Here is a 27,310-nt window from a genome sequence, read left to right as displayed (position 1 = left end):
GATCGTTGAGAGTACATTATAGTTTTTTTTGCCATGCTGCAAAAATAATGTCTTTCATTGTAAACTTGATTAAACCTGCAAAACTGAAAGTCCCCAGTAACTGAGGACACAAAAGGAGTTTGCCCTTATAACAATGTTGTTGTTTAACTATTTAAGGTAGGTGACTTAAAAAGTGTTGCAATTCACAGCATGTAGAAAAGGGGACAAAACTAAGGGCAAAACATTGCTCTCTCATCTTCACAGGCTGTGCTTTAAAACTTTCCACTTTTGTTCTACACTGGTGCAGCTACATAGATGACGATGGGTGCGCTAGTGTTGAGTTCCTATCAGCATTTTAATCACTATTGTCTAACCATGCTCAGAGCAGGTATAGATGATAGGGTGGCTAGTATGCCAGTTCCCACTGCTACATGATGAAACAGTTGTAGCGACAATAGGAAATTTCATGAAATATTGTCTAACTGAGACAAGGCCTTAATTGCTCTTAATAGATTTTGACTGATTTGGGCACATGTCGAGAGAGCAGAATCTCCTACTGACGTCAGTGAGAAGAATTATATGAACATAGGGAGAGCAGAATACTGAAGTCAAGAATCCACTATGAGGATGTGAGCAACGTATTGCCCTTAGAGACAAGATCTGCTTTATACAGTTATGTAGTAATAATAAAAGAATGTTAAGCAGGAAACCAATGACACATCTGAAATGTGCAGAAAACAATAGGCCAAATTCTGCTCTGGGTTACTAGAGGGTAAAGTACTGCTCTTAAACCTTAATTTTATGTGCTAATAATGCCACTTTTAGTTTTTTCATTGTTTAATGTAATGGACTAAAAGCGAGGGAGGAGCTGCTGCTGCTGCTGTTGTTGTTTGTTGTTTTAGAGCAGATTATTAGGGAAATAGTATGCCATTTTAACCCATAGAATTCTATAGTTCAGTTGCCAGCAAAATGATGTCTTTGACATCCAGATGTTTACACTAACATAGCACAATCCTAGGATTACATGTATGACTGCATTATTCTAATTCATGTTGTGACTCTCTCTTTTAGGGGGAGAACTGCTGTATTTTTGGATATAATAAAAAACTAAATGTACACTCTAATTCATGAATTCTGTACTGAAGCATTATGTCAATGCAAAATCTTTTCATTTGTACTGTATGTTGTCCTGAAAAATTAATTGCCTGTTTTCTTCATTTTGTTGAGTATTTTGGAAGCATTTGTATAGGGTTTTTGGTTTGTGTTGGGAATGAAAACTCTCAAAAAGCTGTGACTGTTTTGTTTGTTTCCCCTCTAAAAGATGGTGGTGAATTCAAAATGTAGACATTTTGTTTTAAATTAAGTTTAAAGTAGTTTAAAGAACAACATCTATCTCTGGTCCTTCCCCCACACCAGATACATTAGTTTTTACAACATTTTTCTAGTTTAAAGCTGTTTTCTCTCTTCTATTGCTGTATGACAAATAAGGATACTTGCTATGCACAAATTACTGCCTGATGCAGTGGTTCTCAACTTTTCCAGACTACTGTACCCCTTTCAGGAAGCTGATTTGTCTTGCCGTTTTTCACTTGTGAGCCTTGTCCGAAGCTGGATCGTTGGGTGTCAAGGTTGAAGCCCGCCACCGCTATCTGGGGTTGAAGCATGTAACTTACCTTTGCGTGAGGCCAGAGGCGGCTGGTCTGCCTGCCATCCCGTAACACTGGCCCTGCATTTGCAACCCCTCTAAACCCATCTCGTGACTCCCTTAGGAATCACAACCCCCAGGTTGAGAAATGCTGAGTACCCACTGGAAGACATCTGTCCTTTGTCCATTAGAACAGTGGCTCTCGACCAAGTAAAACCTGAAACATAACTGAAAGATTAGAAAAATCGTTTATAGTAGTATTCGTTGTACTTGAAACAATAATAGGTAAAACAAATTGTAGATAAAATGATTTTAGTGTCCCTTTAAAGAGTAACTAACTCAAGTTCCAGATTGCAGTGAAGCCGCTATTAATGTCATGCTTTCTTTTTGTGATTTTAAGTGCTTTCTTCAATAATCTTCATTTGATCTTGACAAGTTCAGTTTCACCTGCTTAATAGCACTTTTTCCCATATTGCCAGATCTTAAGCAGACTGTGATATAAAAGTTCAGTTAAATAAAAATGAAGTCTGAAGTATTTTTAACTTTGTTTCTGTCATACAATTTGGGTTTTTATGTGGTCTAGTCTTGTTGCTGTAATTTTTGTTACATTAACATTCTTCTGCTGAATGAACTTTAACAGAGAAATGAATTTGAAAATTGTGCGTTTTTACAAAATTAAATTTCAACAAGAGTCTTACTGTACCTGATATGCCACATCATAGAACATGAGCATGTGTAGGTGGTTGTTTGTAGAAAAAGAATAGTCTCTCTTTTTTTTTTTTCCATAGACTTCATGGGAAAAGTTTTTTGAAGTATGTGTCATACCTATTCTGTTGCAGTCCCATGTAACTTTTGAATTATAGTACCATACTTCCAACACTTCTTGTGGCTAACGTGGGATGTAGTTGGTCACCGCCAATCCGTGTAGTGTTGCAGGACCCAGTGCCTCACCAACTGACTCTATGCCATACACATCTCCCACCTTCTACTCTAACCTGCACAGATGCAGTGTCACTCCCAATACAACATAAGATAGCTGCAGCCACTTACCATGCCTGATGGGGCGAGCTTGCCCAGGAGCAGCTCAACCTGGTGCCCTCCCTAGGTCTGCCTCTGCCAATGGTACGAACCATGTGCAACTTGCATATGGTGGTTGGCACCAGTGAATGAGGGAAATGTTTTACTTCCCCCAGGACAGAGAGTCTAGGGCAGAGGTCGGCAATCCCTCAGCCTGCGGCGCTTCCCTCTGACCCCATTGGCCTAGGATGGCGAACCACGGCCAGTGGGAGCCGCAATCGGCCGAACCTGCTGACGTGGCAGGTAAACAAACTGGCCCGGCCCGCCAGGATGCTTACCATGGCGAACCGCGTGCCAGAGGTTGCCGACCCCTGGTCTAGGGGGACAGTATCATGAAACCCATGATGGGAGGCATACGTTATTTAAAAGAATTTTTTAAAAACAGTTTGTGGTATATTGAGGACTGTGTTGGCATTGCAAGCTGTTGCTTTAAGAACAGGGATCTTACTTGTGTCTGCTTGCAGAGTTGGGAGTCCCTGTAGCCAAGCCTGCGATTGGTGTCAGTTTTCCAAACAGCCACCTTTAAGTAAGGTGGGGTGAGTTGTGGCACTCTGCCTTTGGGAGCAGCCTGTTTTGTTTCTCTCTGTTTCATGTGTGTTCTGAATTCTAAGAAATAGTGTTACTATTGTTGGAAGGTTGCAGTGTATCTGATGTATCTGTCTAACATATCTCTTTGGATGCTGTGAAATGTAACAGTTTGCATCATTAGGATTACAGCAGGGAAAGACAAGATTGCTTAGTGTATTTGAGCATGGGACTAGAAGCTAAGCCTCTTGGATTCTGTTTCCGGTTCTGTCACACACTTACTCTGACTTCAGGCAAGCCCCTTAATGTCTTTGCTTTAGTTTAACCATATGGAACTGACCGTGTTGCCTTACCTCCCCTTTGGCATTATGAAAATTATTTGTTATTTTGTAGAGTGCTTTGAGATTCTACTGTGGTAAGATAGAATTTTTTACCAAATGAATGCTCAAATATAAATTGTAATAAATTAAATATTAAAAATTGGAGTGACTATGAACATACCTGACTACTGTAAATTATTAGTAATTCTGGAACCCAACAATTATCTGAAGGATGCAGGAAGCAATGCATAATTGGGGATTTATTCTGCAGTGAACTCTGCATGAATACTAGGGTCCCATGCATGCAGAACTCATTGACGGATCAAGGCCTTAGACTATAACTTGTTCAGGGCGGGGACTATCTTTTGTTCTGTGTTTGTACAGTGCCTCACAGTGGTAATAAGAGGGCTCTAGGTGCTTTTTTTTAATGCCAATAATAAATGAGCATACTTATAACACTGGTCAACTCAGTTATGCACCACTGGTATAGTGCCCTTTATTTTCATGGCCTGATGATTGTGGTGGGGTATTGTCCTTTTCAGTGAGCCTCTACCGTATCCCAGCAACATTCCAAAGAGACAGTTATGAGAGTTATACTCTGATCTATTGTGAGAACTGTGGGCCCTATTCATAAAAAGTATTTGGCTGGCTGGTCTTGCATTGTACTCTTATTTCCTGGGTGTAAAAATATAAGCACTCTTCCCATAGTTAATAAAAATCTTTTTCCTACTGTTTGAGGAGAACACAATTTTTGAGCATGCAACTAAGTAGGGAGAGAAACAGCTGGAAACTATAGGATATCCCAGTCTAAATGCATATATTATTGAACATCCCAATAGTTTTTTCTAAAGACTGTTTATGCCCCTTGGTTGCTTGAGATAGCCTAAACTTATTGCCAAGCCAGACTTCTGATAGCATGAGTCATGTATGGATTACATTGCTTGTCAATCATTTTAAAAAGAAGACAGCTAAAATATGTTTTCATTTAGAAAAAGCAAGGAAAAATGAATAGCAGGGAGATTTTAAGAGTATGAGACCTTTTTAATCATATTTCAAAAAGCAGAAGTTAGAAACAGGCGGTGATTGCAGTTTCTCTGTACTGTATAATCTACAGTATCTTCGATTTCATTCACACTGAGGCATTCCAATCTATTCATTTTTGTTTTTCATTATGTTTGTACATATTTCAGCCTTCTCTGCCACGTATCCATACATCACCTTGATCAGCAGTCCTCAAATAGTGGTCTCTAGAGAGTGGGCAGTGACAGTTTTTTCATGCTTCCAGCTGCTTCAGTCCATGTCAAGCATCTCCCTTGCAAAGAGAATAGATGACGATAAAAGTAGGTGAACACAAGAAGGATTCTGCTTAGTTCCTGCCACATAGGTGGAGAAGTAAAAGGAGTCAGGGGCTGGGCAACCAGGTGAACGCCATCAGTTAAAGCACTAGTAGGAATGCCAATGGGGCTGGAGCCATCAGTGTGAGGGAAGTATCCAGGGGAGAAGATTTCCAAGCAGCATGTGTGGGAGGAGAAAGGAGCTCCATACAGGGAGGCATATGCAGGGGGAGTGGCAGGCCAGGGAGCAGGGGAATGCTGAATATGGCACCAGTTGATAAAGCATATGCTAGCGATAAAGGAATAGATCAGATGTGACAGAAGATTAAAGAACAAAAAAGTGATTTATGCTCTTTAAAATGACAAAACATTGAATTAAACACATCTGAAAATACCTAAGTATTTTCCTAAAGTTTTTTTTCTACATAAACACTTAATGCTATTGTGAGAGTGATGGATCCTCACAACTGCAGTTGGGACTTTGAGATCTGTTTCTCCAAGATGTAACCGTGCACCAGGAGAATGCTCATTCATACCTTAGATACTATGGAGATGATGCTGGAGATAAACATACTTTTCCTGTCTCTCCATTTTCTTTGGGGCATGGTAGGGACCAGTCGCCCTTGCTCATGTCTTGAAGTTTGCTGATGCCAGGGGCGGCTCTAGACATTTTGCCGCCCCAAGCATGACGGCATGCCGCGGAGGGCGCTCTGGCCAGTCACCGGACCCTCGGCTCCGGTGGTCCTCCCGCAGGCGTGTCTGCGGAGGGTCCTCTGGTCCCATGACTTTGGTGGAGCCGCGGGACTAGTGGACCCTCCGCAGGCATGCCTGCAGGAGGGCCACCGGAGCCACGGGACCAGAGGACCCTCCGCAGGCATGCCGCCGAAGGCACCCTACCTGCCGCCATCCCGGCGACTGGCAAAGCACCCCCCCGTGGCATGCCACCCCAAGCACGCGCTTGGCGTGTTGGGGCCTGGAGCCGCCCCTGGCTGATGCAAAATGATTTTGTGAAAACCACTGGATTTCTGAAAGAAGCTGGTACCCTACTTATCCTGCTTTATAGACACTGCCCTCTTTCTTTCTGGATTTCATCCCCACTGAGAGGAGAGTCATCATAAGTCAATGGGTAGTCTTAATGGATTTGGCTGGTGATGTCCAGGGTTTTGTCGGTCACAGCGGGGGAAGAATGGGGAAGTCAATTCCCTTAGGAGCTCCCTGTTTGCTGCCTCTGGATTCCTCCTCCTGATGACTGGGCTTTTTCATATTACGTGCCTGCCATCTGGAACCCTCATTTATCAAAGAATGGCTTCAAGCTAACAGGGATGCCTCTGTTTCTCTGTGTAACCTAAATGTTTCCTTGATTTAAAAAAAAAATAGGTTTTATTGTTGGAAACCTTTCGGATGTTCACAGGACAAGAGTCCTTTATGTATAGTTTGGCATTGTATGGTACTAGTTTGCTTTATGTAGGCAGAATTTAAGCTGTACAGTTTCTGTATGAATTAGGTATAATTTCCCTGTGGTTTTTTTTGTGTTCAATTCTGTATTTTTTCAGAAGTGTCTTTATATTTTTAATCCTATTAAACAACAAAAGTAGGTGGGCTTTGGAAAAGCAATAAACACAGAAAATCATTCCATTCTGAATAAAATTGGGCACACCATGTGAAGGCCAATGTACAAATCATAGGGGATACCAATGTCACTAGCATAGCACGGAGACCCCAGTGTGACCAGGAAAGGTGGAGCAAAATTTGTAGTAACACCCTGCAATTACAATCTATTGAAGAATGGGTAATACTTAATAGATTAATATATGATCCAGAAAAACCCACTCATTTAAAATAGAGAATGTAAGTTTATACAGATGTATAATAAATCTAAACCATAATGCTAAAATCTATAATAAATTAGGGTCAGTATTTAGCGCTGTAGTGAACACCACCCTTCTTTATACAGTAGATCCAAATCTTACAATGGAACCTTCACCAACTGCAGATACTGATCCAGGTTTCTTAGTGCTAGTGAAAGTTTTAAACTTGTACCTGTTTTCATCTTTTTTTTTTCCTCCTAACTGTAATCCATGTGAAGTAGCAGGATAAGAACCAAAATATATGAGATTGATTGGGTTGTTTTGGGCAGCCAGTACGCTAAATAATGCCTATTTATTAACCAGATCCAACCTAGCCATTGAAACTGGCAGTATTTTGTCAGTATTTATTTAGAGACTTTTCTATGGCTCTGATCACTGTAATATCTGAGCATGTCACAAACATGAGTAAATCTGCCCTCCTAAATCCCCCTCTTATAGATGGGAAGCTGAGGCACAGGTGGATTAATTGACTTCCCACATGAAACTTGGCCCAGAACCGAGTCCTCAGAGGCCCAGTCCAGTGGTTAACAAGGTCATCCTTCCTCTCCAGTAGATAAGCCAGAGGGATCTCTCAAAAATTTTTGCATCAGAAGTCTTTTCTCACTAATAAGAACCAGCTACCATTATCAGTAGCATGCAGTGTATTGTAGCCATGTCGATCCCAGGATGTTAGAGACACAAGATGGGTGAGGTGATCTCTTTTATTGGACCACCTTCCCTTGTGCGGCTCGAAAGCTTTTGTCTCTCATCAGCTGAACGTGGTCCAATAAATCATGTTACCTCACCCACTTGTCCCTGTATTATCAGTAGTCACAGAAATCACATTGGCATAACTGCCTTAACCAACAACTGGTGGTGGTTTTCATTAAAGCAAAAATAAATATTTCAGTTGGAGCCTTCAGAGTTTGTCCGGAGTGCTCTTTCATTAATTTCTCTGGTTTATTATTTGAGTAAAGTTAAGCTTGCTGTCTATGGGTTTGGTTCAAAGCTCATAGTTGATGGGAGCCTTTCCATGTGCTAAAAAGATACCAGATTTTAATGTCAGTCAGTAAGCCGTCTTCCTCTCTTGTTAATACTGGAGTTAACTCTGTGTTTGGTATTAATGACGCAATATCCCCCTGGGACGGGAGGGATAGGTCAGTGGTTAGAGCATTGGCCTGCTAAACCCAGGGTTGTGAGCTCAATCCTTGACGGAGCCATTTAGGGAACTGGGGTAAAAATCTGTCTGGGGATTGGTCCTGCTTTGAGCAGGGGGTTGGACTAGTAGATGACTTTCTGAGGTCCCTTCCAACTCTGATATTCTATGTTCTGTGACAGATGTCTAGTTGAACATTGAGTGTCAATAAGTAAAGGTGGTCTCAAGAAACATGAAATATCACGAAAGTGGGCTGTAACCATCACAGTGGCCATAACCATAAAAAAGTTTTGTCTTTTACAAAACATGTTATAATTTCAAAAATGATTTTTATACCAGACTTCTACACGTCTCTAAGCTCCATCCATACAATGTCTTCCACTGTTTGGTAATATAAATGATGTATAAAAGCTATTTATCAGATGCCATGGCTAAATAAAATATTGTTCTGTATGTAACTTTCATTACATTTATATTTTATACTTTCGTGTTCTTATATTAGTATCCAGCTTTTGCTACTTTACTTTAATGTTGGAAAAGCTATGGGACACTTAAAGGCAAAAAATAAATACAATAAATAAATAAATACAAAAATAAATAAAATAGATGGAATAAACAAAATGTGATGGTGTGGATTGCGCTAATGTTTTTTATTGCTGCTTTTTTGAGGAGATTGACGTGGGTCAGGAATAATTCCTATTAAAATATTATATAAAGGTTGTTTTAAGATACTATAACGTGTACATTTTTAGATACATTAAAAATCAAAATGAGTGAATTAAAGAGAGGATCTCTACCTTTCAAATAGTGTGTTGTCATTCACAATGCTCTGTCTCCTTCTTATTCTTTTCTCCCAATGTGACAAAGGGAATTGATCTAAAGTTTTCTTGGGTTTCCCATATTACATACCTACAAGTAGTGATAGTACATTATGCTTTTCCTGTGTATGCACTGACCTTTGCTAGCCTCCTTATGGCTAGAGCTGATCAAAAGTTGTCATTTGAAACTTGTTTTTTTTTCAAACAAACCCTTTATTTTTGTCACACAGAAGACACTTCCAAGGAAATGTCCATTATTTTCTATATTCTTTTTTCGGTTTTCATTGAAAATCGCAAAACTGAAATTTCAGTGTCGCGGGGAGAGGGGCTGAATTTTATTTTCAACAAACCCAAAAACTTCTGAAGAAAAATTAATTAAAACTATTTAAAAAAAAAAAACTTGTAATGGGACCACACAACACTTCCTGACCAGCTCTACTTATAGCACTGTTCGGGGAAGAAGACCAATCTATGGCTTAGACCTTGTATTCAAGTTATTGCCTTTTTCTGTCCCTGCCTCCCAATGTGTATGTAGCTCCTCTAAAAGGTGCCTGTCAGTGATTGGAGACTATTAACAATATCAGAATCCTGTTTCAGATTGTCTTCAGTTAAAAGGATTGTTGTGGTGGTATTAAAGTAGAATAAAGAATTATGAACTCTGTGTGTGTCTATCTGTACAGACACTACAAACAGGTCCTCTAAGTAGGCTCTAAGCTTAAATTACAGAAACTTGAAATTTTACTTACATCATTGGAGAAGTCTTTTGTGCGCTCAGCCTGCCACTGTTCAACCACCTATACAGCACTGTCATTTGGTTCCAAAGTCTCTGTAACCGGAAATGTTGCTTCCCTTTTTAGGAAACAACACTCTTTTGTTTCTTCTCCGCAAACACTAGGTTTCCTCTGTAAATAAAGAGACAGACAGACCGCATATTACATTACTTTCCAAAATGAGGTCAAAATACCAAAACTTGACAAAATCCCTGACCTTTCTTTCAGTTTTTAGAATGCTAGGCTAGAGACATGCTAAAATGTCTCATTTCCTGAACATTTAACAAGATATTCTGCCCAAATGGTCCTTAAATAGGATTCCCTACCTGTGGTCAAACAAAAATACCTATAAAGCCTGTGTCTCTAATGTTTTCCCACCCTACTGTCCAGTTCCACTGAGGGAGGGAGGGCTTAGTGTATCGAGTTCCTACAGTGTGCAAAATGCCAAGTATATCCAAGGCTATAGTGAGAATTCTGTAGTATTCACATTAAAACAAACCATAGGATGTAATATTTTAGTTTCCTTTACTCTTTGTCTGTTAGCAAATAAGGGGAATCCTGCACTTCTGTTTCTGGACCCTGTTGTTTCACTGGATTGGTATATGAGAGAGGTCCTGGCCATCTCTTCTCCATCTCTCTTTAGGACAAGAAGTCCAGTTCTTGAAAGACTTAAAAGCCCAAACTACTGCAGGGAGAAGTTCATGGTTTTGGTTGTAAGGCCCCAATTTCTGCCTCCTGAGGTTTTAAAAATGCTTGGTTACTTTAACTTCTAGCAGAACAAAGTATAAAATTGCTTCATTCAGGCAAAATACAAGATAGATATAAAGAAATTCAAACAAACTTTGACCGGTAATTTTGAGGCAACAATGTAAAGTCAGCAAGGAACTGAAATAACCATCTTGTGCTCTCACATGTCTTTAAAGATAACTATACCATACATCCCAATTTGGGACACTCGCTATTCAAGAGCATCCAAAAGCCTTTCTCCTCTTAAAACTTTAACTGCCTAGGCACTTACGTTACCCAAATTGTTTTGCGGTAGAAGTAGATTTTTTGATTGCCCTTTTTTTTTCCCCCCCAACCCAAATGCCTAGCAGTTAAGAGGGAAATGGACTGTCCTGGAATTAGAAGTATCTTAACCAAGTCTCAGAAAATGATTTCAATGCAATCTTTTCTAGCGTCTTCAGGAATTCCACCCAGCTATTAACTTGGTGATCATTTTACTCTTAACCACTAAACTAACAGAGATGGGCTCTTGCTCCCATGTCTTGTTTTCAGGATCCATAACAAGTGTTTGTGACCCTAATACTTTAGAGGAAATATTTTCCACTTTTATTTTCAGTTTTCCTGATAGTCCTTTATGCCAAATCTTTATGTACAACATCAAACTCTGAGTAGTTAGACTTAAGGTATTGTAGACCTGCTTCCCATCCTGGTCCAGAGTGTGTAGGTCCAACCCCTGTGATTTAGAGAGAGTTTTAGATTTGGAGGCTCATTTTTTTTAATCAGGATTTTCCCATACTATAGATTCCTTCATCTACTTCTGTGTAAAGATAATCATATAATCTGATCTGAAAAAGATAATCCAACCCAGGAAATCATTCCCCTCTTACACATGTGCATGTCATGATTTTGGGAAGGTTACTGGTGTAATAATCAACACTGTAGCCTCTGCAATGCTGTTGCATCAATAATTCAGGCCCTAAATCTTTCATGCAAAGCTTTAACTCCATAGCCGCCTCTATCGTGGAAAATCTGGACCCATACTCTTTCTTAGGAGATTTTCTATTTGGGCTGCAAACTCAGCATATTTTCTCCTTTCTCTTTTGGTTCTGGTGAAACATTTTTCCATATGTTTTGGGTATTTAGTCAAATTCTTCTGACAAAGCAGCTGTTATCAGAATGCATGCATGTGGAGTCAGTGCTTGCACTTCTAAAGCCTTTCTGCTTAATGAAGGAGCTAGAAAACTTGCTGTTTTCCATATTTAGCCCCACTCTTAATACAAAGACATTGAAAAGTTATTTTTAAAAACTGCTTTATATCATTATTGTGTTGATGTAGGGGGAAAAACCTGAAACTAACTTTTGACATGTAGTTACATACATGTCTATTTCCACATACTGGTACTATTTCCACTCAGGTACTGTTGGCAGACTCCTTTCCCTCCCCTCAGTTTTGAGTCCATGCTTGTGCTCTCTCCCCCAAATTTGTATGCTAACAAAAATGCAGTTTCTCTTTCCTCCAGCAATTTTTATTCATTTATTTTTTCCAAAAAAAATTGTTTTGACATTGCTGCTAGTGGACACTCAGTCATTCAAACAAGTTAGCCGGAAATAAAAATAGCTGTCATCTGAAATTTACTCAGTCTTGGCAAAATAGTGGCGATTGTCAGTGTTACTTGCCATGCTTCTCAAACTGTTCCTGAAGTCCTCTTTGATACATGTCCGTCTAGTTTTTTTAACCTTTTGCTAATTGCATTCCATTGTACATACATACAAACAAAATGTAAAGCTTGGTTTTCTAGATATATATTTAGTTTCTTACATATAGATTTCAAATCTACTAAAGTCTTAGGACAGACTGCAGTATTATAAAACCAATGTATCAATTCCTTTGCTTTGCCATGGAGTGATCATCAGGTTAACCAATATATTGGGGTTGCGATTAAAAATAATTGGCAAATTTTCATTCCTGCTGCTACTTGTTGTATATTATTGCCCTTACATCGCTGAAACCTGAATAAGCAGTAGTCAGTAATGATCTGTCTGAGCAGATCTGAAGGGATTCTGTAATTGTTTTAATGTTTTATGTGATGAACTGATGGATTTCAGAAATGAGTTGTGAAAGATCAAATCCAATTATCTCTTCCCTAAAAATGGAGGGGGGAAGGTGCAAGTGGAAAAAGTACTGTAATATAATTTACATTGCTTTAGTTGTGAAAATAAGTCAGTCACTAAGTGCTCTCTCTCTCTCTCCCCCACCCCTCTTTGCAGGACCTGTTTTAGAAGAAATGTGGTGAATATCAACTTACTTTAGTTGGGGGGGGACATTCTGGTAAGTGGTGCTGCCTTGTATTGCTTTTGTTCTACAGTGATGATTGTGGAGGGAAACTGTTTGAACCTTTTTCGTTTCCAGTTTGAAAACTATCTTGCTTGGGGAAAATCTAACTTTACAAAGATAGTCATTACATTAATGCTGATTCTATTCTATTCTATTTATTTATTTTTATGGAGACTTTCAGGGCATAATAAGATACGTTAAAAAAAAAACATGCTGGGCCTTAAGGCAAGGAATGCACTTGACAGTTTAATTGTTGAATGACTTCTGCTTAGTGCTGCAGCTGTTATAGAGTATTTAAAAGCCTCTAAGCTAAAACCTAAAGCAGGGGTATCATAAAGACCTAATGTCCCAAAAAAAAAAAGTGTTTGGTAACTGTCACAGTTTCAGGATAACACCTGTATCAATCACCTCTGTTGTCCACTCCCAGAGTGCCCAGTCAGTTCTCCAGCCATCCCTGTTTCTGAACAGGGAACCTTTGTCCAACTGCCTTTTGATTGGGGGTTTTAAGCCTGCATACACCCCTGCCTTGCCCTGTGATATCGCCACCAGCCTGACTGCCAGCGCATGCACTTTGTTCATAGCTGTTGGAGAAAAAGCAGTGTATTGCTCGCAGTTGCGTGTTACCACACAGCTCTTTCTAAGCTAGCACATTTATTCTTAAGGTAAAAACATTACAGAAAAAAATGTAATAAAAACAAAGATTTAAAAACATGTTAAACATACCAGGAATCAGTCTTATAGATATCTACTAGGCCAAAGTCTTTTCAACCTTTCTGCAATATTTGGGGGCCCTCCTTGGACAGAAGGTCCTGTCCATTTTGCTGGTTCAGAAAAAAGGCTGAGTCCATTTAAACCCAGCCTTTTTATGTCTATGCTAATCTCTGGAAACCCCAGTTTAAACTAATATATGTAAGCTGCCCCAGGAGTCAGTACCTCTCTGGAGGTATTTAGAACTTAAATTATTTACCTTAATCACCGCCACTGTTTTTGGTTCCTAGAGACACTGTGGTAACCTTCCTCCCTGGAGTTGCATATGATATCTGGCCCACAAGGATACATAAGCCATTCAGTAACTTAAGACAGTATGGTCCCCAAAGATATTGCATGGGGTTGCAATATCCATTGCATTAATAGTGTAGAAAACCAAAGTTACAGCTCAGGTAGAGATGGCGCATTCCTTTGCAACAGTGTTTTTAGTCACAGGACTGAAATCTCTCAGTCACGCCTAGGAGTTAACTGTTGGGACAGTTGCTCCCCGCCCAGCAGAAGGAGACAGAGCTGTTGCGTTTCTTTGAGTTCAAGTCCTAGGTTCAGTTGTCAGTCACGAGTGACCCAGCCAGGGGCTCCATTACATAATGGTCTTGTCAGCTCCTATATTTCATTGTTTGTCTCCCAGCAGGTAGAGCAGCAGTATGCTGGCTGGCTTGACTAAACAAAAAGGAGAGATGGGAGCAGGCAGCTAGGGTGATCACGTGCTGTTTTGGGTGGAGGAAAGGTTCTCTGTTTCAGTTGGGTTTACTAAAACCAGGGTTTCTCCTGTTTGTTCCATCAGCTGCATGTGACATGTGAGCACCTTAAGTGGTACTGCTGACTTTAGGCCATAGGTGGCACTGCCTAACATAGTTTAGCTCATCATTCAGAAGCACCATCTGGTGTTACCTGCTTCATCTCCCCTAGCACCCCCGTTCACTGCTCCACAGTGCAAGGGACATAACCTTTTCTCTCAACCCTGCTCAGAACAGGGCTTCTAGGACCGCAAGCAGCTGTCCCTTCCACAGAAACCTGCATACTGAACATCTCCCTCCTGCCTTCCCCCAGGCACTTCCCATCAAAGCCTTGAGGCTCTTTCCTCCCTCCCATCTATACCTGCTCTTGCTGTCCTGGAGTAGATCATTTATTGCCACCATTAACCATGTGCACCTTCCTGTTTGTGGCTAGGGACATTTAATCCTTTCATTCAGCCAGCTGCCTAACCACCCACCTTCCAGGAATTAATGTGTTTTGGCATCAGATGTGGGTGTGATTGGTGGGTGCGAGAAGAATGAAAGGAAAATGCATGTGAAAGTGAGGTAAGAAAGATGAGGGTAAAGTAAATGGGAGAGGGATGTAGAAGGACAGAATAAAGTAAAAAAAGAGAAAAAGAAAAAAGCATAAAAACAATGGAGAAGGAGAATGAATGGCAAAAATATGGTAGGACATGGATAAGATGAGATTGAAAAAGATTAATTTAAAAGGAATGTGACCTGTGGAAAATAAAGGGACTGGGAGAAAACCAATGAAAACCAATGAAGGGTTAAATTGTTCTCTGCCTCCCTTTTCTGTAACTTGTGCTAGAGCCTATTTAGAAAGGAGGGAAGATGAAGAGAAATAAGGAGCTGGAAGAGGAAGGAATGGTCACCATTACATCTCCAATTTTCAGAGCTCTTTCACATGACCCTCCCTCACCACAGCCAACAGTTTGCCATGAAACATAGATAACACTTAGTATTTATGTATTATTTGTATTGCTATAGTACCAAGAAACTAGGCACTATACCAGGGGTCAGCAGCCTTTCAGAAGTAGTGTGCTGAGTCTTCATTTATTCACTCTAAATTTAAGGTTTCGCGTGCCGGTGATACATTTTAACATTTTTAGAAGGTCTCGTTCTATAAGTCTATAATATATAACTAAACTATTTTATGTAAAGTAAATAAGGTTTTTAAAATGTTTAAGAAGCTTCATTTAAAATTAAATTAAAATACAGAGCCCCCTGGACCCGTGGCCAGGACCCAATGTGAGTGCCACTGAAAATCAGCTCATATGCCATAGGTTGCCTACCCCTGCACTATACAGACAGATAGTAAAAAGACGATCCCATCCCAGAAGAGCTGACAATCTTTTCATGAGACAAGAGACAGCAGGTGGATCTGAGAAACAGGAGAGCACAAAGTAACAATGAGATGATTCACTCCCTTCTGTGCTGTGCCCACCCTCCCTCTCCTCCCCATGCTCACAAGACAGGTCATTTTCAAAATCTAATCATTCTATCTATCTACACATTTTTGATCCCACATGCCAGTCTTGTGGGAGTGCAGCTTGTCTGAGAGCTTGCAAGAACCCCAGGTTCATGAGCTGCCAAACTATATCTCAACCACAAGACAGGGTGTTGTGAGGGTAGGAGGAAGTAATACTAGTTGAATGCCCCAAACCCCCAGGGAATGAAATGCTCATGGGGGTCAGTCATGAGCTTGTTAGCTCAACTCAGAGTCCAAACAAAAGGACAAGGAGCTTTTACAGAAGGTTAAAAAAACCCTTATCAAACAGTACAGGCATATTAGCAATCAACCGGAGCTTCAACTTGGAGTTCATGTATTTTTTCCCTGGCCCTTGAGATTGCCAGATCCCCAGGAAAACTTCTCATTGCCTCAAATTGGTCAAGGAAGTGTGGTACGCAGATCTAATAAACCTGTCCATGGAAAGACCCATCAGACTGCTGGTCACAGAGCATCTGCTTAGGCAACTTGCCTCAGCCCTAGCTCACTTCGGACTTTTATGGCATGGCTGCTAAATAGCTGAGTCTCAAATCTTAGGGGACTGTCCACTAGTCAAGTCTAGTGTGCTATACTTTTGAAAGCAATCTACTTCCCTGACCTATTTAGAAGTGTAGGAGAATGAAACTAGACTACTAGCAGTCTACAGTTGTAGACATCCTGGAATATCTGCAAGCCCATCCGGATGTGAGTGTGTGCCAGTCCCATTCTGTTGCTACTACTGTTTGAAGTCTGGGGTTCTGTTGTTCTCACAGCCCCTTACTTCAATTCCATCTGCTTTACCTTATGGTGTTTCTTGTGGCCACTTGTTCAGGCCAAAAAGTCACGGAACTTACCATATATGGTAAGAGACCATATATGATATTTTCCCCCAAGATAGGTTTGTCTGTGGGGCTCTGCCTGCATTTAGACCATGAACAGTTTCTACATTTTGTTTGAACAAAGAAATAACCTTGCCCGCTCCTACAGTCTAATTCACTGAATTACAAGAAGGGTAGGCTACATTGCTGGCCATCAAGAGAGCACTCTGAATTTATCTTGACATAGCAGCTGAGCCAAGAGGTTCAGAGGTTAGTCATCTTGCATCAAGGTCCTACAAAAGGTCATCTGGTCTCCAAATCAAAAATTTCATAATGGATTAAGGAATTGATTAGAGAATTGTACTTTAATGCTGGGAGAGGATGTCACAGATGAATTAAAAACCCACTCAAACAGATTGATGGTATCTTTCTGGGCAGGGTGAATAGTGGCCTCTTTTGATAAGAATTCTGTAAAGCTCCTTCCTGGATGTTAGTCTGCCAGGCATTTACAGGTTTAACCTGTGTCATTTAGTGCAGCCTCAGATGCTAGTCCCTCCCAAGTAGATTTACTACTATGGGAGGGCCCAACTATCTGGACTGGTACAGAAGAAGGAAATACTTTTTGCATATTAATCTTCTGTTTTAAGTCTCTTTCATACCAGTCCAGACCTCTCCTTTAAACTATTAGCACAACGTCCTTGCGTAAAATTAGTTATCTTTTGTATTTACCCACTTTATTTTTCCAAATGTGATCCATGCTTACACAGTGTGTGCCTCTGTCCACCACTGTCTGGACCATAGAGAAGTTTGAGTTCACCGGAGCCCTTGGCTTAAAAGACATGTCTCTTTAGCTCAAGCAGTAGAGACTCATGCTTTCAGATATAGAGCACCTGATGTTCAGTCACTGCAAACAACCCATCAGGAATTATCACATTACATTGTGCTGCTGTTGAAGTTTCAGTTGAGGTCTGTTGTATTGACCTCAAGGGTCAAAAGAGTTAAAATTTAGTGATACAAAATTTAGGGAGGGAGATTTCTACAGAGCTGATGGTTTACTTGGTTTCTTTGCCAAGACCCGAAAGCGCTCATTCTGAAGTTGAAAGTTTCTTGATCAAACACAGGAAAGAACAAGAAATCAAAACCAATTTATACTGAAACTGAAATTGAGTGATTATGCAAAACAAATTTAAAGACTCTCACCTTTTAGAGAAAAAATATCAATCTCTTATTTTAATTTTGATGGAAACAGACAGGTTAATTTACTCAGACCCTCCTGTTTTTAGCAGATAGAGACACTCAAGGTATATGAGAGAATATAACAAAGGTAGGGGACATTGCTTTCAGTCGTGGTTTTTGGAACACTGAATGGCTGGTCAGTTACGAATGGATGTGTTGCCTGGCAGACCGACCAGACATGCCAGTCAGGGATATCATCTGGCTACGTCTTTTCTGCTTAGACAGGGCAAGACTGTGGCCGTCTCCTCTCACTGTGCTGAAGCAACGCATTTGATTGCAAGATTCAATGAAAAGCCGAGACTGTGTGTGTGTGGAGGTGGGGGGAATAAGAGGAAAGAAGGAGGGCAGAAAGTAATACAAAAGGGAACGGATCTTACATGTCTGTGTGTTGCTGGCAATCAGGGATCGCTGCTGAGAACGGGATGTTATGATGATATGATAACTTTCAGGACTTGCAGGTGAAAAACAAAATTCTTAAACAGGAGCAAGGCCATCAGGCTTTGTTCTCAAGAAGAAAATCCTTCAGTCTGCTCTGTTCCCTTGGTCTTGGGGTCAGGGAAGGTGAGATGCATAGCTGACGCGTGCACCCCCCATTCAGGGAGGCTAGCCTCTGCCCCTTCCGCCCGAGGTCGAGATGAGTTGCGATGCGTTGAGCACTGCTGAGATTTATTTTTTCCCCAGGCTCTCTTTAAGAACCCCAAAAGGGGGGGGGGATGGGTCATAGGTCATCCCCTCGTTATTCTGTCCACCAATTAGGCCTAATATCCAACACACTAATTCTGGTTCATTACTTTCCAGTTCAACATCTTCTGTTTTTTTACCAAGAATGTTTTAATGTAGTCCTTAAACCATATCAATGGACCCTTTTCGTTTCTACTAATTTAGTCTTTTCTATCTTCCTTTCATACCTTCTCCCATCAACATTTATTATTATTGGTTATTATGACACTTCATGACCTTTCACATACTTTTTACAGTTGAGCTCACAATTAGGGTAAAAGTTTAAGTCTAATTATTGCAACAGACCTGCAGGTATTGTCTACACTTTGCACTGGAGGTGTAATTTCTGATTTGATCAGAGCTAGTGCCCTAAAAATAGAAGTGTAACTGTGGTGGCACAAGCAGCTAGCTGCCCCAAGTACATACCTAGTGTCTTGGACAGGTACGTAATTAAGTTAGCTAGCCCCTTCTGCAACTTGCACAGCCACGGCTACAATATATTTTTATCATGCTAGCTCGGTCAGAGCGAGCGTGGGTATGTCTTCTATAGCTGGAAATATGCTTTCCAACTGCAAGTATAGACATGCCATGTGGGACAATAAGCCTCGTTTGTAAAGGGGAGGTGAGAGGAGGGTGGACCAAAAGCTGGTTGGAAGGAACTATAAGCACACACGTGGATTGGTACAGAAGCTCACACAGGATAAAAGAAAATTGAGCATTAAGAAAAAATGCACTTTCTTGGTCTTGCCCAAGAAACAAATGTTTCCTGAATGTGTCATACTATATTCTGCTGTTTAAGGTGCTATAGCTAGAAACAGATGTATGGAAAATGTGTGTCTTCACCTACTTCACACTCTTCAGATGTGTTTTCCATATAGGAAGCTCAAATTCTTTTGCTCTAATTTAAAAAAAAATTGGAGATAGGTAGGTATATCTCCTAGAACTGGAAGGGACCTTGAAAGGTCATCAAGTCCAGCCCCCTGCCTTCACTAGCAGGTCCAAGTACTGATTTTGCCCTAGATCCCTAAGTGGCCACCTCAAGGACTGAACTCACAACCCTGGGTTTAGCAGGCCAATGCTCAAACCACTGAGCTATCCCTCCCTTTAAAAAAAAACAAAACAAAACAAAAAACTAGTGTAATGTATGTGTACTGCCTGATTGGCTTTAGAAATAACAAGTTATTGAAAAAGACACCGAACATGTAGTGTATATTTGTTGTCTTTTTACTTTCTGAGAAGCTGCGATACTCTGGCTGTTCACAGGTAAAGATACTTTATTTATAGGATAGCTTTCATAGCTGCAAATAATTGTACTGAATGTCCCAAGAGCGGTGACTTAGTTTTGACAGTACTTCAGATATGAAGATCTTGTTCGGTATTAGAGAGCAAATTTATATCCCCTATAAAGAACTGGGAATGGATGCCATTTCAATGCTTTTCCTGTAAAAATAATCCTCTAACTTTTGACTTGTCATCTTTATTTTGCAGTTTTCCCAACAAGCTTTGTAATAAGTTATTCTTGCCGAATACTCTAATCATTAGCTATTTTTATAATTATGGCTGATCTGGTACTTTTCAACCCTACTTTTACTGGCTTTTAACTTTAGAAAGCAATTAATTTGGGGGCTGAAATTTTTCATATTTGTGCAACAGGAACCTTCACTTTGCTATCTCCTTCTGGAGGCTAAAGGTTTTTTCACCTCTCCAGGAAGATCTGTGTGTGAAAGTCTCTTGCAGTCTAAACCAACCTGAGTTGTTGTAAAGCTAGATATGTTATGCATACCATTTCTTTAGTTTTAATCTGGTTTTCATTCATTGTTGTTTTTCTCTGTCCTTTTCTAGAGTAATCACTGCCCTTGAGTAAAGAGATTTAGGTTGCTGTTTCCTTGTTTCTTAGCTCCAGACTACCTGCTATGCTCTTTTGTAGGTATTGTCCTGGCTGAATGTGTTGACTTGAAACCAGCTCCAAATCTGCCCTGTGTCCAGTTTAAAGAAACAGCTCTCACACACCCATAGTTGTTAGTAGTATAAGTGTTTCCATTTGGTTCTTTTAATGGGAGAGGAGGATAAGGGCAGTTTGCATAAGCAACTTTAATTTTAGCTTTTTTCTAACTTGTGTGTTTCTGTGTATCTGTGTGTAAGTAAAAGTAACTTCCTTTTTTTTTTTTTAAACAGAAACAAACCCCCCCCAAATTTTGCCATGTAGCATCTTATTGATACTCACATCGTTCATCAGCAGTCTTGGAACCTTTAGATCTACTGCACTGGAGTAGATTAGTAGTAGTCCATAAGAATAGCCATACTGGATCAAACCGAAGGTCTGGCTAGCCCAATATCCTGTTTTCCAACAGTGGCCAATGTTGGGTGCCTCAGAGGTAATGAACAAAAGAAGTAATCATCAAATGATCCATCCCCTGTCGCCCATTCCCAGTTTCTGGCAAACAGAGGCTAGGGACGCTTCAGAGCATGGTTTTGCATCCCTGCCCATCCTGGCTAATAGCTATTGATGGACCTATCCTCCATGAATTTACCTAGTTTTTTTTTTGAACCCTGTTATACAGTCTTGGCCTTCACAAAATCCTCTGGCAGAGTTCCACATGTTGACTGTGCATTTTGTGTGAAGAAATACTTCCTTTTGTTCGATTTAAACCTGCTGCCTATTAATTTCATTTGGTAGCCCCTAGTTCTTGTGTTATGAGAAGCAGTAAATAACACTTCCTTATTTACTTTCTCCACACCAGTCAGGATTTTATAGCCCCCTATCATATCCCCTTAATCATCTCTTTTCCATGCTGAAAACTCTCAGGCTTATTAATCTGTCCTCAGATGGAAGCTGTTCCATACCCCTAATCATTTTTGTTGCCCTTTTCTGTACCTTTTCCAATTCCAATATACACCTCTATCCCGATAGAATGTGACCCGATACAACATGAATTCGGCTATAACGTGGTAAAGCAGCAGGGAGTCCCAGTCACTTTAAAGTGCTACCCGAGCCCTGCTGCTTTACCGTGTTATATCTGAATGTGTAGAGCCCCGGGCCCTTTAAATTACTGCCCATGCCCCGCTGCCACAGCTCTGGAGGTGATTTAAAGGGCCCTGGGGCTCCCCGCAGCAGCTGGAGCACCGGGCCCTTTAAATCACTGCCGGGGAAGCCAGTCCAGTCTGACAAGAGCCGGTATGCCGTACCAGACAAAACCTAATATAACGCGGTCTCACCTATAAGGCAGTGCGATTTTTTTGGCTCCTGAGGACTGTGTTATATCGGGGTAGAGGTGTATAATTTTTGAGATAGGGCAACCAGAATTGAACTCAATATTCCAGGTGTGAGTATACCATGCATTTAATATAGTGGCATTATATTTTCTGTCTTATTTCTTCCTTTCCTAATGGTTCCTAACATTTGGCTAGCTTTTTTGGCTGCAGCTGCACATTGAGAGGATGTTTTCAGAGAACCATCCGCAAGGACGCCAAGATCTTTTTTGAATGGTAACAAGTAATTTAGACTCCATCTGTTTGTATTTATAGTTGGGATTACGTTTTCCAATGTGCATTTTTTTGCATTTATCAAATTTAAATTTCATCCGCCATTTTGTTGTCCAGTCACCCAGTGTAGTGAGATCCCTTTGTAACTCTTCATAGTTAGCTTTGGACTTAACTATCTTGAGTAATTTTGTATTGTCTGCAAACTTAGTCACCTCACTGATTATCCCTTTTTCCAGATCATTTAAGATTATGTTGAACACCACAGGTCCCATTACAGATTCTTGCCATTTACCTTTCTTTACTGTGAAATTTGGGAGTGGGGGGAGGAATGTGCCCTTGAGGGCACAGACTTTTCTGCCTGTTTACTCCCTCCCCATCTTGATCCCTTTGGCCCAATCCCCTCTAACCTGTTGCTGTCTCTTCCCCATCTTGGCTCCACATACCAGTTCCATTCTTATATAAACTAGTCCAGGTCTCTGCTCTTTAGGCTTCTCATCCCAGTTCCAGTCCCTATCTCACTCTGGGCTTCTCATCTAATCTCATTATCCCACCCCTGATTCTTTTTCATAGTCTCTTTGAGCACCCAGATTTACTTCTCCCTTGCACCCTGGCTGCTTTTTGTATTTGTCTCCCTGCCCCTCCCGTCTCCTTTTTCTCCCCTCATGCCACTGGTTCCCAGTTCTAGTTTCCCTCCTCTGCCTTCCCTGTCCCTTGTCCTATGTGCATTTGGGGCCAGCACAGAGTGAGGAGCATGGGGCAAGCACTGAGAGCACAGGACAGACAGGCTCCTTGCTATCAGTTCCACAATGGCATAGCCCAGTGCTGTAATTGCAGGGAAAGTCCTCCTCAGCCCTAGGATGGAGCATAACCAATGTGGATAAAATCTTTGGCAAATTTAGCATCAAAGCTCTAGCAAACCACTACTGAGCACATTGAAACCGAAAAGTTATAACTTGGCCAAATTTGAGCATATTTTCACAGAGACAGCAAAAGGCCCTTCCCGGATGCAAAGATCACAAGTCTGCCAAATTTTCAGTCACTGCTCCAAAGCATGGAGGTGCTAAGGCTTCTGAAAGAAAAGATGGCCAGAATTTTTTAACATGGGCAAAACTAACTTTTCCTACCGTAACTTGCAGAAACAACTTAACTATTTTGGCTGAAAATTTTTAAAACAAAATTCAGCCTGAGGCTGAGATCCAGCATAGGAAATATCAGCCCAAGTGGCTAAAGTTTGTCACAAATATGAGCAACTGAAAACTGGATCTTATAATGAGAAATGTCACACTACCTTAGTAGGCAGTGCTACCAGCCCTGCCTATAAAAAGAGTGTTTATATGCTATGGTGATGAATGCCATAGAACAGCCTGCTATAAAAGGGGATAGAGGCAGAAGTATTTATTCATTAGAGGTTTGGCGGTGTGCTATAAATGAGGTATAGGCTGTACACTGAGCTTAAAAAGAAATATTAAACAGCTTCCCTTTCACTGACCGTCATCCCTCTAATGTACTGAATCAGGCATACTGCTGTAGAAAAGAGATATGATCATAGAATAAGACCACACATGAGGTTAGAGTTATTGTACAGGTGACCAAAAATTGGTCACTTTCTGACAACTTAGCATTACACTTCATAGTATTGCACCAATGCATCTGTTTAATTTAAGTGTTTCTTTTTGTATGAAATATTCTAATTTGTCAGTATTAATTCCACTCAATAAGCATATGAATTCTTAACCAATTTAAAGACAGTCAGCCTCAGCGTCTTTTAGCAGTTCTTCTTTTCAGTTCAGAATAGTTGAGGTCCATGAAACCAGATGAAAGACACAGAAGTTTGTGATGTAAAATTTCTAAAAAAAGTTTACTTAATTATGGGATTTATTTTAAGAGATTAGTAGTGCCTTTTGTGAAATGTATTTTGGGATTCACAGACCTTGTGTTTGGTCTCATAATATCTCTGCAAGAAGGGTGTGGTAATATTTGTGGGCACAAATATTTTTCACCATACCACATTCTAAACATACCACTATTATATTACTTCAGCTTTCTTACTATCCTTCCTTTTTTCCTCTTTTTTTTTCTGTTTGTTTATAATCTCTTCTTTGTTATGAGAAATGAGAATTGTGAAAATTTTATTCAAGAGAAGATGATAAGGGAGAGAGATCTCATTACAGATGACAAAGACTGAGTATTTTTGGACATGAAGTTTATATTAATCAGTTTGCTGAGCTCAAGGATAAATGAAAACCTGGGAAGGCATCCAGAATGACCAGGAACAGAGACTGAAGAAGATTGTGAAGATCATATGTGAGTGAGAATTTTCAGTATGTCTGAAAAGCTGTGTCATAGTCTCCATTTTAAAAAACAAAACAAACAAAAAAACAAATGGGGCTGCACTGTCAGCGAGATTAGATTCCTGCCTGGTGTCTCATTCCTTGGGTCAGCTGGGAGTGGGAATACTTCCTAGAGAATCCTGTATTATTCTGTAGCAACTCTTGGGACTAAACAAGTAGCAACCATTTATCAGGATGGATAAGAATTGATTATTTTCATTTTTTTTAAATAATCCTGATGTTTAAAATAATCAGATTTTGGTGTTTAAATTAAATAGGTTTATTTTTAAAGAAACTAATTTTTACATGTATTTAAGTTTTTAAAATTTGAAATTTTCAACCCACGTTAAGGTCGAAATTTATTATTATCTATTAAAATCTTTTAATTAAATACAAAAAAAATTAAGCAGTACATGTTTGCTACCAAGGTTTAAAGAAGGTCAAACTACTGAACTGATGGAAGTCATCTGACTGTATAGAAGTGGTAAACCAGCTTTTGACAGCAGGAGACTCTTCTGCAGGTGCAGAAAGAGCATATTTTCTTCATTTCATCTTCTTCAACTTGTTCAGTGCAATTACTAGTTCATTCAAAGTTAAGAAGCCAGTTGGAAGTTGAAAATGAGTTTTCCTGTTTTTTAAACTTCCAATCTATAAATAAAAACTAGGTATGAGGTTTATTAGTTCTAATATTTTGAAGGATATGGTGACTGAAAACAATCAGTTCAGTTCACTATTTTATAGATAATAAATCAGTTTGGTTTAAATATTTTGATAAACTTTTTCTCATGTCTCTAGCACTTTTAAGGTAGTTTTACTTTATACAACACTAAAATATTGTCTGTGCAAATTTTAATTTGAATTTATATCTAAATAGAATTTGGCAGAAATCACAAGTGAAAAATTAATCTAGTAAATTGGAAATGCATCATTCACTATTTTCTAATATAAAAATGTAAAATTTAAGACTGAATATAGGGAAATTAAAATATATAATTGCTTAATATAAATATGTATAGATATAGTGTTATCCTAGTTAGAAGTGAGAAACACCGAATTTAGTGTAAAGATTGTATTTAGTTTCAAATCAATAAGTGTCAGTGATCACCCACTAATGAGAATCAGTCTTTCCTTAGGAAAATAATTAAAGTACAATTGCAAAAGACTATATCAATATTTAAATCAAAGTTTCTTGCTTGGTGATTTAAGTCAATCCACCCTGACATTTGTGGACTATGAAGGAGTTGTCCCATACAAACTCGGTAAGGTAAGGAATATCACTCTGATGCAATGTCTTGAAGTGGAGTCTAAGATTATAAAATAAGTAATGAATTTAATCAAGGTTTCAAATCCTTACACAATAAGTTTAGTCTATACTGGTGAATGTTGTATGTATCATCACGAAAGCCCTGGAATTAACTGCAATATTTAAAAAGTCATACAGTAAATGATTATCTTGTCCCACTGATCTTCTCACCTGCCCTTTGCCCATTTGCAGGTGGACATCTAACCTTGTAATCTGTTATCCAGGTTTTCCCACTGCCACCGCTTTAAAAAAATTAAAAAAAACTCTAAACTTACATAAAAAAGAACCAACCATATAAATGTCATTGTTTCTCCCCAAATGTGGCAGACTGGGTAAAGGAAGAGCCTGGTTTTCAAATTATACTAGCTCAAGGCTTGACTTTACTCTATGCAATCCTGGACTGATGCCAAAAATAACTAAACTAAAGAAACAATAAGTGGTATACAGTGTAATAACTCTGTTTTTTAGAGCTTTAAGCACCATTAGAGGATTGGGAATCCTGCTTTTCCAAAAGTAAAGCATTTGTATCTAGCCAGAGAAGGTGTTTCACAACATGCTGATGTAGAGAAGACTTCATTTAGTAAAATTTTAGAGGCTTTAAACATTTATGTGCTTGTTTTCTCATTTTATTATACGTTTTACTGTTTTGCTTCAGTTACTCTGTTTCATTCATGAGGTTTTACAGTCAGAGGGAGAGAAAAAATATTGTAAAAGCCTCCCTAACAATTTTCTAAAATAGCTTACTTTATAATACATAAAGATCTTGAATGTATTCTGAAATGTAAAATATTGTTACTGTTTGGTTCACACTTCCTTTTATGCCTATTCCTGATTACCTAACTTTCTGGTGGACCTGGCCAAAATGCCAATGGAAAATAACGTCTCTGAAGCAGACAGAGTGCCCTACACCTTGGACTGAGTACTCCTCTCATGTGCTTTTTGTTCCTTCCGCATCTCACCACAAATTTGAAGTTTATTTCCTGTCTTTTAGTATAACCCCACTGTCTACATCAAGACCAAAAACTACAGTAAAATGAAGTTTATAGTCAAGGTTGCACCAGTACAGCTATACCAATTACTGTAATGGGAGCAGATCCCCAGCACAGACAAGGCCTTACTCTATCCTGTTTTGCCATTTTAGTCAGTATTTTCTTAGTCATTCTTCCTTCCTTCCCCTAGTTCTGCAGTCTTAGGACACAACCTGCACTCTCTTTCTAACAAGCATTCTGATTATTATCATGCATAGTCCCCTTGCTTTTCACTTTCCTCTCATGTAAACCACCCCCAAATAAATATTGAAATCCATAGACTTTACTTGCAATAAGAGGGGCTGCTAGAAGATCCAATAATTGCAATTCAGATATGTCACTGAAGCAGAATGATTTCTCTGAATTTGTTCCACGTGGTGACTAGGAGCCTGACAGATGGTACATACTGTGTGCTTCTCATAGTTCTCTGTCATAGCTTGCTATAAGCAGTTAGTTTGGCTGACTGCATCAGAACACAGAAACAATGGTTGAGTGGATAAAATATGGTGATACTTTAAAAATGAGCTAAACTACTTTTTCTCTGGGAGAAATATGCAGCATCATAACTCTACTTTTAAGAATTCAATTAAACCCATTTTAGTATCTGCTAAATACCCTTACAAATGGCAAACATTGATTTACATTTTTTTTAAGGTTTGCTTTCATCACTGTCTTAAGTTTTGCCCTCTAACTAGCTTCTAATTATATAGAGAAGTTTGGTTTGGATCAGGCTACCAGTTCTGCATGTCATTAGATGATGCTGGGAGATAAGCATGCACAGATGTAAATGATAGACTGTGATTCAGTGTCTTTTTTTTCTCTTCAGACTATACCATTAAGCCAGAGTT

General features: G+C 39.6%; 1 protein-coding gene across 5 annotated transcripts in view; it reads left to right on the top strand.

The window, feature by feature from the left end:
- Positions 1 to 27,310, top strand: part of FYN (FYN proto-oncogene, Src family tyrosine kinase) — a 185,461-nt gene that overhangs the window by 69,700 nt on the left and 88,451 nt on the right. For 3 of the 5 annotated variants that reach the window (XM_030556140.1, XM_030556143.1, XM_030556144.1), the window contains exon 2: positions 12,466 to 12,526. The exons of 1 other annotated variant lie outside the window; for it this stretch is intronic. The gene's annotated coding sequence lies outside the window, so the exon portion shown is untranslated. Of the gene's footprint in view, positions 1 to 12,465; positions 12,527 to 23,910; positions 24,106 to 27,310 lie in introns of all 5 variants that reach the window. One more of the 5 variants, XM_030556141.1, reaches the window with a different exon arrangement.

The sequence above is a fragment of the Gopherus evgoodei genome, chromosome 3 (genome assembly GCF_007399415.2).
Source record: "Gopherus evgoodei ecotype Sinaloan lineage chromosome 3, rGopEvg1_v1.p, whole genome shotgun sequence".
NCBI lineage: Eukaryota > Metazoa > Chordata > Testudines > Testudinidae > Gopherus > Gopherus evgoodei.
This window is presented reverse-complemented; position numbering and strand designations above follow the sequence as displayed.